The sequence below is a fragment of the Procambarus clarkii genome, chromosome 40 (genome assembly GCF_040958095.1).
Source record: "Procambarus clarkii isolate CNS0578487 chromosome 40, FALCON_Pclarkii_2.0, whole genome shotgun sequence".
Classification (NCBI taxonomy): domain Eukaryota; kingdom Metazoa; phylum Arthropoda; class Malacostraca; order Decapoda; family Cambaridae; genus Procambarus; species Procambarus clarkii.
In genome coordinates, this window is record NC_091189.1 from 25218725 (window position 1) to 25235902 (window position 17178).

The window sequence follows — 17178 nt, forward strand, 5'->3', positions numbered from 1 at the left end:
CAGGTAGGCTGCTCCACCTCCAGCCCGGCCTTGTGTCCTCCACCACACTGGTGTGCACCGTTACACTCATAAGGGCCACGAGTCACCCAGCATTTAATGGCCTACTTACGAAACCTGTACATCTTCCCTCGAACATGACGGCATAATCTGTATTTATTATTCAGTCGACGCGCTCGGAAGACAGCCTCGTTGTTCTTCGCAGATAAAACTATTGGATAAGTGTAAACAAAGCCGCCATGGCTGAGGATAGATGTACAGGTTTCGTAAGTGGTAGTGTAAATAGTTGACGAGTCCTGGTCCGTGGTGTTCCGGCACGCCTGGTGGTGTTCCGGCACGCCTGGTGGTCTGGCACACCTGGTGGTGTTCCGGCACGCCTGGTGGTCAGGCACACCTGGTGGTCTGGCACGCCTGGTGGTCTGGCACGCCTGGTGGTCTGGCACGCCTGGTGGTGTTCCGGCACACCTGGTGGTGTTCCGGCACGCCTGGTGGTCTGGCACGCCTGGTGGTGTTCCGGCACGCCTGGTGGTCTGGCACGCCTGGTGGTCTGGCACGCCTGGTGGTCTGGCACGCCTGGTGGTCTGGCACGCCTGGTGGTGTTCCGGCACGCCTGGTGGTCTGGCACGCCTGGTGGTGTTCCGGCACGCCTGGTGGTGTTCCGGCACGCCTGGTGGTGTTCCGGCACACCTGGTGGTCTGGCACGCCTGGTGGTGTTCCGGCACACCTGGTGGTGTTCCGGCACGCCTGGTGGTCTGGCACGCCTGGTGGTGTTCCGGCACACCTGGTGGTGTTCCGGCACGCCTGGTGGTCTGGCACGCCTGGTGGTGTTCCGGCACACCTGGTGGTGTTCCGACACGCCTGGTGGTGTTCCGGCACGCCTGGTGGTCTGGCACGCTTGGTGGTGTTCCGGCACACCTGGTGGTCTGGCACGCCTGGTGGTCTGGCACGCCTGGTGGTCTGGCACGCCTGGTGGTCTGGCACGCCTGGTGGTGTTCCGGCACACCTGGTGGTGTTCCGGCACACCTGGTGGTCTGGCACGCCTGGTGGTGTTCCGACACACCTGGTGGTGTTCCGGCACGCCTGGTGGTCTGGCACGCCTGGTGGTCTGGCACGCCTGGTGGTGTTCCGGCACACCTGGTGGTCTGGCACACCTTATGGTGTTCCGGCACACCTGGTGGTCTGGCACACCTGGTGGTCTGGCACGCCTGGTGGTGTTCCGGCACACCTGGTGGTCTGGCACACCTGGTGGTCTGGCACGCCTGGTGGTGTTCCGGCACACCTGGTGGTGTTCCGGCACGCCTGGTGGTCTGGCACGCCTGGTGGTGTTCCGGCACGCCTGGTGGTCTGGCACGCCTGGTGGTGTTCCGGCACGCCTGGTGGTCTGGCACGCCTGGTGGTGTTCCGGCACACCTGGTGGTCTGGCACGCCTGGTGGTGTTCCGGCACACCTGGTGGTGTTCCGGCACGCCTGGTGGTCTGGCACGCCTGGTGGTGTTCCGGCACGCCTGGTGGTCTGGCACGCCTGGTGGTCTGGCACGCCTGGTGGTGTTCCGACACGCCTGGTGGTGTTCCGGCACGCCTGGTGGTCTGGCACGCCTGGTGGTGTTCCGGCACACCTGGTGGTCTGGCACGCCTGGTGGTGTTCCGGCACGCCTGGTGGTCTGGCACGCCTGGTGGTCTGGCACGCCTGGTGGTGTTCCGGCACACCTGGTGGTGTTCCGGCACGCCTGGTGGTGTTCCGACACGCCTGGTGGTGTTCCGGCACACCTGGTGGTCTGGCACGCCTGGTGGTGTTCCGGCACACCTGGTGGTGTTCCGACACGCCTGGTGGTGTTCCGGCACGCCTGGTGGTCTGGCACGCCTGGTGGTGTTCCGGCACGCCTGGTGGTCTGGCACGCCTGGTGGTCTGGCACGCCTGGTGGTGTTCCGGCACACCTGGTGGTGTTCCGGCACGCCTGGTGGTCTGGCACGCCTGGTGGTGTTCCGGCACGCCTGGTGGTCTGGCACGCCTGGTGGTGTTCCGGCACGCCTGGTGGTCTGGCACGCCTGGTGGTGTTCCGGCACGCCTGGTGGTCTGGCACGCCTGGTGGTCTGGCACACCTGGTGGTGTTCCGGCACGCCTGGTGGTGTTCCGGCACGCCTGGTGGTCTGGCACGCCTGGTGGTGTTCCGGCACGCCTGGTGGTGTTCCGACACGCCTGGTGGTGTTCCGGCACGCCTGGTGGTCTGGCACGCCTGGTGGTGTTCCGGCACGCCTGGTGGTCTGGCACGCCTGGTGGTGTTCCGGCACGCCTGGTGGTGTTCCGGCACGCCTGGTGGTGTTCCGGCACGCCTGGTGGTGTTCCGACACGCCTGGTGGTGTTCCGACACGCCTGGTGGTCTGGCACGCCTGGTGGTCTGGCACGCCTGGTGGTGTTCCGGCACGCCTGGTGGTGTTCCGACACGCCTGGTGGTGTTCCGACACGCCTGGTGGTGTTCCGGCACGCCTGGTGGTGTTCCGACACGCCTGGTGGTGTTCCGACACGCCTGGTGGTGTTCCGGCACGCCTGGTGGTCTGGCACGCCTGGTGGTGTTCCGGCACGCCTGGTGGTGTTCCGACACGCCTGGTGGTGTTCCGACACGCCTGGTGGTGTTCCGGCACGCCTGGTGGTCTGGCACGCCTGGTGGTGTTCCGACACGCCTGGTGGTCTGGCACGCCTGGTGGTGTTCCGGCACACCTGGTGGTCTGGCACGCCTGGTGGTGTTCCGGCACGCCTGGTGGTGTTCCGGCACACCTGGTGGTCTGGCACGCCTGGTGGTGTTCCGACACGCCTGGTGGTGTTCCGGCACACCTGGTGGTCTGGCACGCCTGGTGGTGTTCCGGCACGCCTGGTGGTGTTCCGACACGCCTGGTGGTGTTCCGGCACGCCTGGTGGTGTTCCGGCACGCCTGGTGGTGTTCCGACACGCCTGGTGGTGTTCCGACACGCCTGGTGGTGTTCCGGCACGCCTGGTGGTGTTCCGACACGCCTGGTGGTGTTCCGGCACGCCTGGTGGTGTTCCGGCACACCTGGTGGTCTGGCACGCCTGGTGGTGTTCCGGCACGCCTGGTGGTCTGGCACGCCTGGTGGTGTTCCGGCACACCTGGTGGTCTGGCACGCCTGGTGGTGTTCCGGCACACCTGGTGGTGGTCTGGCACGCCTGGTGGTCTGGCACGCCTGGTGGTGTTCCGGCACACCTGGTGGTGGTCTGGCACGCCTAGTGGTCTGGCACACCTGGTGGTCTGGCACACCTGGTGGTCTGGCACGCCTGGTGGTGTTCCGGCACACCTGGTGGTGGTCTGGCACGCCTGGTGGTCTGGCACGCCTGGTGGTGTTCCGGCACGCCTGGTGGTGTTCCGACACGCCTGGTGGTGTTCCGGCACGCCTGGTGGTGTTCCGACACGCCTGGTGGTGTTCCGACACGCCTGGTGGTGTTCCGGCACACCTGGTGGTCTGGCACGCCTGGTGGTCTGGCACGCCTGGTGGTGTTCCGGCACACCTGGTGGTGGTCTGGCACGCCTGGTGGTCTGGCACGCCTGGTGGTGTTCCGGCACACCTGGTGGTGGTCTGGCACGCCTGGTGGTCTGGCACACCTGGTGGTCTGGCACACCTGGTGGTCTGGCACGCCTGGTGGTGTTCCGGCACACCTGGTGGTGGTCTGGCACGCCTGGTGGTCTGGCACGCCTGGTGGTGTTCCGGCACACCAGGTGGTCTGGCACACCTGGTGGTCTGGCACGCCTGGTGGTCTGGCACGCCTGGTGGTGTTCCGGCACACCTGGTGGTCTGGCACACCTGGTGGTCTGGCACGCCTGGTGGTCTGGCACGCCTGGTGGTCTGGCACGCCTGGTGGTCTGGCACGCCTGGTGGTCTGGCACGCCTGGTGGTCTGGCACGCCTGGTGGTCTGGCACGCCTGGTGGTGTTCCGGCACACCTGGTGTTCCGGCACGACTGGTGGTCTGGCACGCCTGGTGGTGTTCCGGCACGCCTGGTGGTCTGGCACGCCTGGTGGTGTTCCGGCACGCCTGGTGGTCTGGCACGCCTGGTGGTCTGGCACACCTGGTGGTGTTCCGGCACGCCTGGTGGTGTTCCGGCACGCCTGGTGGTCTGGCACGCCTGGTGTTCCGGCACGCCTGGTGGTGTTCCGACACGCCTGGTGGTGTTCCGGCACGCCTGGTGGTCTGGCACGCCTGGTGGTGTTCCGGCACGCCTGGTGGTCTGGCACGCCTGGTGGTGTTCCGGCACGCCTGGTGGTGTTCCGGCACGCCTGGTGGTGTTCCGGCACGCCTGGTGGTGTTCCGACACGCCTGGTGGTGTTCCGACACGCCTGGTGGTCTGGCACGCCTGGTGGTCTGGCACGCCTGGTGGTGTTCCGGCACGCCTGGTGGTGTTCCGACACGCCTGGTGGTGTTCCGACACGCCTGGTGGTGTTCCGGCACGCCTGGTGGTGTTCCGACACGCCTGGTGGTGTTCCGACACGCCTGGTGGTGTTCCGGCACGCCTGGTGGTCTGGCACGCCTGGTGGTGTTCCGGCACGCCTGGTGGTGTTCCGACACGCCTGGTGGTGTTCCGACACGCCTGGTGGTGTTCCGGCACGCCTGGTGGTCTGGCACGCCTGGTGGTGTTCCGACACGCCTGGTGGTCTGGCACGCCTGGTGGTGTTCCGGCACACCTGGTGGTCTGGCACGCCTGGTGGTGTTCCGGCACGCCTGGTGGTGTTCCGGCACACCTGGTGGTCTGGCACGCCTGGTGGTGTTCCGACACGCCTGGTGGTGTTCCGGCACACCTGGTGGTCTGGCACGCCTGGTGGTGTTCCGGCACGCCTGGTGGTGTTCCGACACGCCTGGTGGTGTTCCGGCACGCCTGGTGGTGTTCCGGCACGCCTGGTGGTGTTCCGACACGCCTGGTGGTGTTCCGACACGCCTGGTGGTGTTCCGGCACGCCTGGTGGTGTTCCGACACGCCTGGTGGTGTTCCGGCACGCCTGGTGGTGTTCCGGCACACCTGGTGGTCTGGCACGCCTGCTGGTGTTCCGGCACGCCTGGTGGTCTGGCACGCCTGGTGGTGTTCCGGCACACCTGGTGGTCTGGCACGCCTGGTGGTGTTCCGGCACACCTGGTGGTGGTCTGGCACGCCTGGTGGTCTGGCACGCCTGGTGGTCTGGCACGCCTGGTGGTGTTCCGGCACACCTGGTGGTGGTCTGGCACGCCTGGTGGTCTGGCACACCTGGTGGTCTGGCACACCTGGTGGTCTGGCACGCCTGGTGGTGTTCCGGCACACCTGGTGGTGGTCTGGCGCGCCTGGTGGTCTGGCACGCCTGGTGGTGTTCCGCCACGCCTGGTGGTGTTCCGACACGCCTGGTGGTGTTCCGGCACGCCTGGTGGTGTTCCGACACGCCTGGTGGTGTTCCGACACGCCTGGTGGTGTTCCGGCACACCTGGTGGTCTGGCACGCCTGGTGGTCTGGCACGCCTGGTGGTGTTCCGGCACACCTGGTGGTGGTCTGGCACGCCTGGTGGTCTGGCACGCCTGGTGGTGTTCCGGCACACCTGGTGGTGGTCTGGCACGCCTGGTGGTCTGGCACACCTGGTGGTCTGGCACACCTGGTGGTCTGGCACGCCTGGTGGTGTTCCGGCACACCTGGTGGTGGTCTGGCACGCCTGGTGGTCTGGCACGCCTGGTGGTGTTCCGGCACACCTGGTGGTCTGGCACACCTGGTGGTCTGGCACGCCTGGTGGTCTGGCACGCCTGGTGGTGTTCCGGCACACCTGGTGGTCTGGCACACCTGGTGGTCTGGCACGCCTGGTGGTCTGGCACGCCTGGTGGTCTGGCACGCCTGGTGGTCTGGCACGCCTGGTGGTCTGGCACGCCTGGTGGTCTGGCACGCCTGGTGGTGTTCCGGCACACCTGGTGGTCTGGCACGCCTGGTGGTCTGGCACGCCTGGTGGTCTGGCACGCCTGGTGGTGTTCCGACACACCTGGTGGTCTGGCACACCTGGTGGTGTTCCGGCACACCTGGTGGTCTGGCACGCCTGGTGGTGTTCCGGCACACCTGGTGGTCTGGCACGCCTGGTGGTGTTCCGGCACACCTGGTGGTCTGGCACGCCTGGTGGTGTTCCGACACACCTGGTGGTCTGGCACACCTGGTGGTGTTCCGACACACCTGGTGGTGTTCCGACACACCTGGTGGTCTGGCACGCCTGGTGGTGTTCCGGCACACCTGGTGGTCTGGCACACCTGGTGGTCTGGCACGCCTGGTGGTCTGGCACGCCTGGTGGTGTTCCGGCACACCTGGTGGTCTGGCACACCTGGTGGTCTGGCACGCCTGGTGGTCTGGCACGCCTGGTGGTGTTCCGGCACACCTGGTGGTCTGGCACACCTGGTGGTCTGGCACGCCTGGTGGTCTGGCACGCCTGGTGGTGTTCCGGCACACCTGGTGGTGGTCTGGCACGCCTGGTGGTGTTCCGGCACGCCTGGTGGTGTTCCGACACACCTGGTGGTCTGGCACGCCTGGTGGTCTGGCACGCCTGGTGGTGTTCCAGCACACCTGGTGGTGGTCTGGCACGCCTGGTGGTGTTCCGGCACGCCTGGTGGTCTGGCACGCCTGGTGGTGTTCCGGCACGCCTGGTGGTCTGGCACGCCTGGTGGTCTGGCACGCCTGGTGGTGTTCCGGCACGCCTGGTGGTGTTCCGACACACCTGGTGGTCTGGCACGCCTGGTGGTGTTCCGACACACCTGGTGGTCTGGCACGCCTGGTGGTGTTCCGGCACACCTGGTGGTGTTCCGGCACGCCTGGTGGTGTTCCGACACACCTGGTGGTCTGGCACGCCTGGTGGTCTGGCACGCCTGGTGGTCTGGCACGCCTGGTGGTCTGGCACGCCTGGTGGTCTGGCACACCTGGTGGTGTTCCGACACACCTGGTGGTCTGGCACGCCTGGTGGTGTTCCGACACACCTGGTGGTCTGGCACGCCTGGTGGTGTTCCGGCACACCTGGTGGTGGTCTGGCACGCCTGGTGGTCTGGCACGCCTGGTGGTGTTCCGGCACACCTGGTGGTGTTCCGGCACGCCTGGTGGTGTTCCGACACACCTGGTGGTCTGGCACGCCTGGTGGTCTGGCACGCCTGGTGGTCTGGCACGCCTGGTGGTCTGGCACGCCTGGTGGTCTGGCACACCTGGTGGTCTGGCACACCTGGTGGTCTGGCACACCTGGTGGTCTGGCACGCCTGGTGGTCTGGCACACCTGGTGGTCTGGCACGCCTGGTGGTCTGGCACGCCTGGTGGTCTGGCACACCTGGTGGTCTGGCACGCCTGGTGGTCTGGCACGCCTGGTGGTCTGGCACACCTGGTGGTCTGGCACGCCTGGTGGTCTGGCACGCCTGGTGGTGTTCCGGCACGCCTGGTGGTCTGGCACACCTGGTGGTGTTCCGGCACGCCTGGTGGTCTGGCACGCCTGGTGGTGTTCCGGCACGCCTGGTGGTCTGGCACGCCTGGTGGTCTGGCACGCCTGGTGGTCTGGCACACCTGGTGGTCTGGCACGCCTGGTGGTCTGGCACGCCTGGTGGTCTGGCACACCTGGTGGTCTGGCACGCCTGGTGGTCTGGCACGCCTGGTGGTCTGGCACGCCTGGTGGTCTGGCACGCCTGGTGGTCTGGCACGCCTGGTGGTCTGGCACGCCTGGTGGTCTGGCACGCCTGGTGGTCTGGCACACCTGGTGGTCTGGCACGCCTGGTGGTCTGGCACGCCTGGTGGTCTGGCACGCCTGGTGGTCTGGCACACCTGGTGGTCTGGCACGCCTGGTGGTCTGGCACGCCTGGTGGTCTGGCACGCCTGGTGGTCTGGCACGCCTGGTGGTCTGGCACGCCTGGTGGTCTGGCACGCCTGGTGGTCTGGCACGCCTGGTGGTCTGGCACGCCTGGTGGTGTTCCGGCACGGCTGGTGGTCTGGCACACCTGGTGGTCTGGCACGCCTGGTGGTGTTCCGGCACGCCTGGTGGTGTTCCGACACACCTGGTGGTGTTCCGACACACCTGGTGGTCTGGCACGCCTGGTGGTGTTCCGACACACCTGGTGGTGTTCCGGCACACCTGGTGGTGTTCCGACACACCTGGTGGTCTGGCACACCTGGTGGTGTTCCGACACACCTGGTGGTCTGGCACGCCTGGTGGTGTTCCGACACACCTGGTGGTCTGGCACGCCTGGTGGTGTTCCGGCACGCCTGGTGGTCTGGCACGCCTGGTGGTGTTCCGGCACGCCTGGTGGTCTGGCACACCTGGTGGTCTGGCACGCCTGGTGGTGTTCCGACACACCTGGTGGTCTGGCACACCTGGTGGTCTGGCACGCCTGGTGGTCTGGCACGCCTGGTGGTCTGGCACGCCTGGTGGTGTTCCGGCACGCCTGGTGGTCTGGCACACCTGGTGGTGTTCCGGCACGCCTGGTGGTCTGGCACGCCTGGTGGTGTTCCGGCACGCCTGGTGGTCTGGCACACCTGGTGGTGTTCCGACACACCTGGTGGTCTGGCACGCCTGGTGGTCTGGCACGCCTGGTGGTGTTCCGGCACGCTTGGTGGTCTGGCACGCCTGGTGGTCTGGCACACCTGGTGGTGTTCCGACACACCTGGTGGTCTGGCACGCCTGGTGGTGTTCCGACACACCTGGTGGTCTGGCACGCCTGGTGGTCTGGCACGCCTGGTGGTCTGGCACGCCTGGTGGTGTTCCGGCACGCCTGGTGGTCTGGCACGCCTGGTGGTCTGGCACGCCTGGTGGTCTGGCACGCCTGGTGGTGTTCCGGCACGCCTGGTGGTCTGGCACACCTGGTGGTGTTCCGGCACGCCTGGTGGTGTTCCGGCACGCCTGGTGGTGTTCCGGCACGCCTGGTGGTGTTCCGGCACGCCTGGTGGTCTGGCACGCCTGGTGGTCTGGCACGCCTGGTGGTCTGGCACGCCTGGTGGTGGTCTGGCACACCTGGTGGTGTTCCGGCACGCCTGGTGGTCTGGCACGCCTGGTGTTCCGGCACGCCTGGTGGTGTTCCGGCACGCCTGGTGGTGTTCCGGCACGCCTGGTGTTCCGGCACGCCTGGTGGTGTTCCGGCACGCCTGGTGGTCTGGCACGCCTGGTGTTCCGGCACGCCTGGTGGTGTTCCGGCACGCCTGGTGGTGTTCCGGCACGCCTGGTGGTGTTCCGGCACGCCTGGTGGTGTTCCGGCACGCCTGGTGGTGGTCTGGCACACCTGGTGGTGTTCCGGCACGCCTGGTGGTCTGGCACGCCTGGTGGTGTTCCGGCACGCCTGGTGGTGGTCTGGCACACCTGGTGGTGTTCCGGCACGCCTGGTGGTCTGGCACGCCTGGTGGTCTGGCACGCCTGGTGGTGGTCTGGCACACCTGGTGGTGTTCCGGCACGCCTGGTGGTCTGGCACGCCTGGTGGTCTGGCACGCCTGGTGGTCTGGCACGCCTGGTGGTCTGGCACGCCTGGTGGTGTTCCGGCACGCCTGGTGGTCTGGCACGCCTGGTGGTCTGGCACGCCTGGTGGTGTTCCGGCACGCCTGGTGGTCTGGCACACCTGGTGGTGTTCCGGCACGCCTGGTGGTGTTCCGGCACGCCTGGTGGTGTTCCGGCACGCCTGGTGGTGTTTCCGGCACGCCTGGTGGTCTGGCACGCCTGGTGGTCTGGCACGCCCTGGTGGTCTGGCACGCCTGGTGGTGGTCTGGCACACCTGGTGGTGTTCCGGCACGCCTGGTGGTCTGGCACGCCTGGTGTTCCGGCACGCCTGGTGGTGTTCCGGCACGCCTGGTGGTGTTCCGGCACGCCTGGTGTTCCGGCACGCCTGGTGGTGTTCCGGCACGCCTGGTGGTCTGGCACGCCTGGTGTTCCGGCACGCCTGGTGGTGTTCCGGCACGCCTGGTGGTGTTCCGGCACGCCTGGTGGTGTTCCGGCACGCCTGGTGGTGTTCCGGCACGCCTGGCGGTGGTCTGGCACACCTGGTGGTGTTCCGGCACGCCTGGTGGTCTGGCACGCCTGGTGGTGTTCCGGCACGCCTGGTGGTGGTCTGGCACACCTGGTGGTGTTCCGGCACGCCTGGTGGTCTGGCACGCCTGGTGGTCTGGCACGCCTGGTGGTGGTCTGGCACACCTGGTGGTGTTCCGGCACGCCTGGTGGTCTGGCACGCCTGGTGGTCTGGCACGCCTGGTGGTGTTCCGGCACGCCTGGTGGTCTGGCACGCCTGGTGGTGTTCCGGCACGCCTGGTGGTCTGGCACGCCTGGTGGTGTTCCGGCACGCCTGGTGGTCTGGCACGCCTGGTGGTGTTCCGGCACGCCTGGTGGTCTGGCACGCCTGGTGGTGTTCCGGCACGCCTGGTGGTCTGGCACACCTGGTGGTCTGGCACGCCTGGTGGTGTTCCGGCACGCCTGGTGGTCTGGCACACCTGGTTGTGTTCCGACACACCTGGTGGTCTGGCACACCTGGTGGTGTTCCGACACACCTGGTGGTCTGGCACGCCTGGTGGTGTTCCGACCCACCTGGTGGTCTGGCACGCCTGGTGGTGTTCCGGCACGCCTGGTGGTCTGGCACGCCTGGTGGTCTGGCACGCCTGGTGGTCTGGCACGCCTGGTGGTGTTCCGGCACGCCTGGTGGTCTGGCACACCTGGTGGTGTTCCGGCACGCCTGGTGGTGTTCCGGCACGCCTGGTGGTCTGGCACGCCTGGTGGTCTGGCACGCCTGGTGGTGTTCCGACACGACTGGTGGTCTGGCACGCCTGGTGGTGTTCCGACACGACTGGTGGTCTGGCACGCCTGGTGGTGTTCCGACACGACTGGTGGTCTGGCACGCCTGGTGGTGTTCCGGCACGCCTGGTGGTGTTCCGGCACACCTGGTGGTGTTCCGGCACGCCTGGTGGTCTGGCACGCCTGGTGGTGTTCCGACACGACTGGTGGTCTGGCACGCCTGGTGGTCTGGCACGCCTGGTGGTCTGGCACGCCTGGTGGTGTTCCGGCACGCCTGGTGGTCTGGCACACCTGGTGGTGTTCCGGCACGCCTGGTGGTCTGGCACGCCTGGTGGTGTTCCGGCACACCTGGTGGTCTGGCACGCCTGGTGGTCTGGCACACCTGGTGGTGTTCCGACACGCCTGGTGGTCTGGCACGCCTGGTGGTGTTCCGGCACACCTGGTGGTCTGGCACGCCTGGTGGTCTGGCACGCCTGGTGGTGTTCCGGCACACCTGGTGTTCCGGCACGCCTGGTGGTCTGGCACACCTGGTGGTGTTCCGACACACCTGGTGGTCTGGCACGCCTGGTGGTGTTCCGGCACGCCTGGTGGTCTGGCACACCTGGTGGTGTTCCGGCACGCCTGGTGGTGTTCCGGCACGCCTGGTGGTGTTCCGGCACGCCTGGTGGTGTTCCGGCACAAATGGTGGTGTTCCGGCACACCTGGTGGTGTTCCGACACAAATGGTGGTGTTCCGGCACGCCTGGTGGTGTTCCGGCACGCCTGGTGGTGTTCCGACACTCCTGGTGGTGTTCCGGCACACCTGGTGGTGTTCCGACACAAATGGTGGTGTTCTGGCACACCTGGTGGTGTTCCGGCACGCCTGGTGGTCTGGCACGCCTGGTGGTGTTCCGACACGACTGGTGGTCTGGCACACCTGGTGGTGTTCCGACACAAATGGTGGTGTTCCGGCACGCCTGGTGGTGTTCCGACACACCTGGTGGTGTTTCGGCACACCTGGTGGTGTTCCGACACAAATGGTGGTGTTCCGGCACGCCTGGTGGTGTTCCGACACGCCTGGTGGTGTTCCGACACGCCTGGTGGTCTGGCACGCCTGGTGGTCTGGCACACCTGGTGGTGTTCCGGCACGCCTGGTGGTCTGGCACGCCTGGTGGTGTTCCGACACAAATTGTAGTGTTCCGGCACACCTGGTGGTGTTCCGACACAAATGGTAGTGTTCCGGCACGCCTGGTGGTGTTCCGACACGCCTGGTGGTGTTCCGACACGCCTGGTGGTGTTCCGACACGCCTGGTGGTCTGGCACGCCTGGTGGTGTTCCGACACGCCTGGTGGTCTGGCACACCTGGTGGTGTTCCGACACGCCTGGTGGTGTTCCGACACGCCTGGTGGTGTTCCGGCACGCCTGGTGGTGTTCCAACACACCTGGTAGTGTTCCGACACGCCTGGTGGTCTGGCACACCTGGTGGTGTTCCGACACACCTGGTGGTGTTCCGACACGCCTGGTGGTGTTCCGACACACACGGTGGTGTTCCGACACGCCTGGTGGTCTGGCACACCTGGTGGTGTTCCGACATGCCTGGTGGTGTTCCGGCACACACGGTGGTGTTCCGACACACATGGTGGTGTTCCGGCACAACTGGTGGTGTTCCGGCACACCTGGTGGTGTTCCGACACACACGGTGGTGTTCCGACACGCCTGGTGGTCTGGCACACCTGGTGGTGTTCCGACACGACCGGTGGTCTGGCACGCCTGGTGGTGTTCCGACACACATGGTGGTGTTCCGGCACACCTGGTGGTGTTCCGACACACCTGGTGGTGTTCCGACACGCCTGGTGGTGTTCCGACACACATGGTGGTGTTCCGGCACACCTGGTGGTGTTCCGGCACACACGGTGGTGTTCCGACACACATGGTGGTGTTCCGGCACACCTGGTGGTGTTCCGACACACCTGGTGGTGTTCCGACACGCCTGGTGGTCTGGCACGCCTGGTGGTGTTCCGACACACATGGTGTTCCGGCACACCTGGTGGTGTTCCGGCACACACGGTGGTGTTCCGACACACATGGTGGTGTTCCGGCACACCTGGTGGTGTTCCGACACACCTGGTGGTGTTCCGACACGCCTGGTGGTCTGGCACGCCTGGTGGTGTTCCGACACACATGGTGGTGTTCCGACACACCTGGTGGTGTTCCGGCACACCTGGTGGTGTTCCGACACACATGGAGTGTTCCGGCACACCTGGTTGTGTTCCGACACACATGGTGGTGTTCCGGCACACCTGGTGGTGTTCCGGCACACCTGGTGTTCCGACACACCTGGTGGTGTTCCGGCACACCTGGTGTTCCGACACACATGGTGGTGTTCCGGCACACCTGGTGGTGTTCCGGCACACCTGGTGGTCTGGCACGCCTGGTGGTGTTCCGACACGCCTGGTGGTGTTCCGACACGCCTGGTGGTGTTCCGGCACACACGGTGGTGTTACGACACGCCTGGTGGTCTGGCACACCTGGTGGTGTTCCGACACGCCTGGTGGTGTTTCGACACGCCTGGTGGTGTTCCGGCACACACGGTGGTGTTCCGACACGCCTGGTGGTCTGGCACACCTGGTGGTGTTCCGACACGCCTGGTGGTGTTCCGACACTCCTGGTAGTCTGGCACGCCTGGTGGTGTTCCGACACACATGGTGGTGTTCCGGCACACCTGGTGGTGTTCCGGCACACCTGGTGGTGTTCCGACACACACGGTGGTGTTCCGACACGCCTGGTGGTCTGGCACACCTGGTGGTGTTCCGGCACGCCTGGTAGTGTTCCGGCACACCTGGTGGTGTTCCGGCACACACGGTGGTGTTCCGACACACATGGTGGTGTTCCGGCACACCTGGTGGTGTTCCGGCACACATGGTGGTGTTCCGAAACACATGGTGGTGTTTCGAAACACATGGTGGTGTTCCGGCACACCTGGTGGTGTTTCGAAACACATGGTGGTGTTCCGGCACACCTGGTGGTGTTCCGACACGCCTGGTGGTCTGGCACGCCTGGTGGTGTTCCGACACACATGGTGGTGTTCCGACACACCTGGTGGTGTTCCGACACACATGGTGGTGTTCCGGCACACCTGGTGGTGTTCCGGCACACCTGGTGGTGTTCCGAAACACATGGTGGTGTTTCAAAACACATGGTGGTGTTCCGGCACACCTGGTGGTGTTCCGGCACACTTGGTGGTGTTCCGACACACCTGGTGGTGTTCCGGCACACCTGGTGGTGTTCCGGCACACCTAGTGGTGTTCCGGCACACCTGGTGGTGTTCCGACACACATGGTGGTGTTCCGACACACATGGTGGTGTTCCGACACACCTGGTGGTGTTCCGGCACACCTGGTGGTGTTCCGACACACCTGGTGGTGTTCCGACACACATGGTGGTGTTCCGACACACATGGTGGTGTTCCGACACACATGGTGGTGTTCCGACACACATGGTGGTGTTCCGACACACATGGTGGTGTTCCGACACACATGGTGGTGTTCCGACACACATGGTGGTGTTCCGACACACATGGTGGTGTTCCGACACACATGGTGGTGTTCCGACACACATGGTGGTGTTCCGACACACATGGTGGTGTTCTGGCACACATAGTGGTGTTCCGGCACACCTGGTGGTGTTCCGACACGCCTGGTGGTGTTCCGACACACACCTGGTGGTTATCTTGAGATGATTTCGTGGCTTTTTAGTGTCCCCGCGGCCCGGTCCTCGACTAGGCCTCCACCCCCAGGAAGCAGCCCGTGACAGCTGACTAACACCCAGGTACCTATTTTACTGCTAGGTAACAGGGGCATAGGGTGAAAGAAACTCTGCCCATTGTTTCTCGCCGGCGCCAGGGATCGAACCCAGGACCACAGGATCACAAATCCAGCGTGCTGTCCGCTCGGCCGACCGGCTCCAGTTCCAGGTGTTCCGGCACACCTGGTCGTGTTCCGACACACATGGTGGTGTTCCGACACACACATGGTGGTGTTCCGACACACACATGGTGGTGTTCCGACACATACATGGTGGTGTTCCGACACACACATAGTGGTGTTCCGACACACACATGGTGGTGTTCCGACACACACATGGTGGTGTTCCGACACACACATAGTGGTGTTCCGACACGCCTGGTGGTCCGGCACGCCTGGTGGTGTTCCGACACACACCTGGTGGTGTTCCGACACACATGGTGGTGTTCCGACACACCTGGCGGTGTTCCAGGATAACTGCGAGTGTTCAGAACACCTGGTGTTCAGAACACCTGGTGTTCTAGTTGGTGGTTTTACTTTTTGCTTTAGTTACTTAGTGTTGGCCTAATTACTTGGTCATGTTCTAATTACTCAATGGTGCTCTGATTACTTGGTAGTGTTCTAATTATTGTTGTATTATTACTTGCCGGTGTTCTAATTACTTGCCGGTGTTCTAATTACTTACCGGTGTTCTAATAACTTACCGGTGTTCTAATTTCCTGCCGGTGTTCTAATTACTTCGTGTTAAATGACAGCGCTTATAATTCTTATTTAAATAATAATAATAAAAAAACCTTTGGCTTGAGAAATACACAGAATTACACGCTACAGTGCTGTAACTGATTGTTACAGAGCCTGTGAATTACACGCTACAGTGCTGTAACTGATTGTTACAGAGTCTGTGAATGACACGCTACAGTGCTGTAACTGATTGTTACAGAGTCTGTGAATGACACGCTACAGTGCTGTAACTGATTGTTACAGAGTCTGTGAATTACACGCTACAGTGCTGTAACTGATTGTTACAGAGTCTGTGAATTGAATACAGCCGCTAATACGCTTTATGGGCATAACTTACAAGAATTCAGTAAATTCAGTTAAATTGTTTACATGTTTGGTGTAAGCACTTAATACTGAACGAGAGGTAAACATACACATCGTCCAATACATTCATACATTCATCAAGTGATATACACATTTCGAGGACTACTGAATGAAGACAAAGGCTATTATAGAATCTGTATAGTACATAGCATTTAATATTTATAATAAAAACAGAACATATATATGGATTTTTTTTTTAGATGAGGAAAATTGGTGTGAGAGTTGAGTGAGAGGTGAGAGTTGTTATAATGGTGTTAGTTAACTATCTCTCAGTCTAATAGCCTGGTTGAGGATTGTAGAGCGTTTATTTGAAGATCATTCTGCAATTTGGCACCATATTAGCGTGTACGGTATGCCTGCTGTGGTTGATTCTGGTTGTCCCATGTTCCAACAGTCCAATCTTGTACCTTCCACCAATAGTTGTTGTAATTACAACCATTCTTGGATGGTTCGTTAACTGGTGGTTGTAGGTCCACCTCCTGGTAGTACTTTGAAGGTCACATACGAACAGTGTGTTGGTAAACTAATTTTGGAACTGGTATACCAACTGGTATACCAACTCTGGTGCGGGTGTACCAACTGGTATACCAACTCTGGTGTGGGTGTACCAACTGGTATACCAACTCTGGTGTGGGTGTACCAACTGGTATACCAACTTTAGTGCAGGTGTACCAACTGGTATACGAAATCTGGTGCGGGTGTACCAACGGGGTATACCAACTCAGGTTTACCAACTGTGGTAAAGGGTGGCAAATGGGGTACTCACCTACTTTGTTTGAAGGCGGCTTGTATGGTGTAGACTCCAGGTAGTCTGAGGGAATACAACAGTATTACTCCATCACACAACAGTATTACTCCATCACACAACAGTATTACTCCATCACACAACAGTATTACTCACTCACACAACAGTATTACTCCATCACACAACAGTATTACTCCATCACACAACAGTATTACTCCATCACACAACAGTATTACTCCATCACACAACAGTATTACTCCATCACACAACAGTATTACTCCATCACACAACAGTATTACTCCATCACACAACAGTATTACTCACTCACACAACAGTATTACTCCATCACACAACAGTATTACTCCATCACACAACAGTATTACTCACTCACACAACAGTATTACTCCATCACACAACAGTATTACTCCATCACACAACAGTAATGCACTCAAAAATACTCGCCTTAAAAAAAAGGCTTATAAAACAGCCCTCAGTAAAACAGTCCTCAGTAAAACAGCCCTCAGTAAAACAGCCCTCAGTAAAACAGTCCTCAGTAAAACAGCCCTCAGTAAAACAGTCCTCAGTAAAACAGCCCTCAGTAAAACAGTCCTCAGTAAAACAGTCCTCAGTAAAACAGCCCTCAGTAAAACAGTCCTCAGTAAAACAGTCCTCAGTAAAACAGCCCTCAGTAAAACAGCCCTCAGTAAAACAGTCCTCAGTAAAACAGCCCTCAGTAAAACAGTCCTCAGTAAAACAGCCCTCAGTAAAACAGTCCTCAGTAAAACAGTCCTCAGTAAAACAGCCCTCAGTAAAACAGTCCTCAG

At 62.6% G+C, this 17178-nt stretch overlaps 1 protein-coding gene across 1 annotated transcript in view; it reads right to left on the reverse strand.

Annotated features, from left to right (window-relative positions):
- Positions 1–16421, reverse strand: part of LOC123748756 (leukocyte tyrosine kinase receptor-like) — a 104676-nt gene extending 88255 nt beyond the window's left edge. Inside the window, exon 1 of the mRNA XM_069338878.1 lies at positions 16376–16421. The gene's annotated coding sequence lies outside the window, so the exon portion shown is untranslated. The remainder of the gene's footprint in view (positions 1–16375) is intronic.
- Positions 16422–17178: the final 757 nt, after the last annotated feature.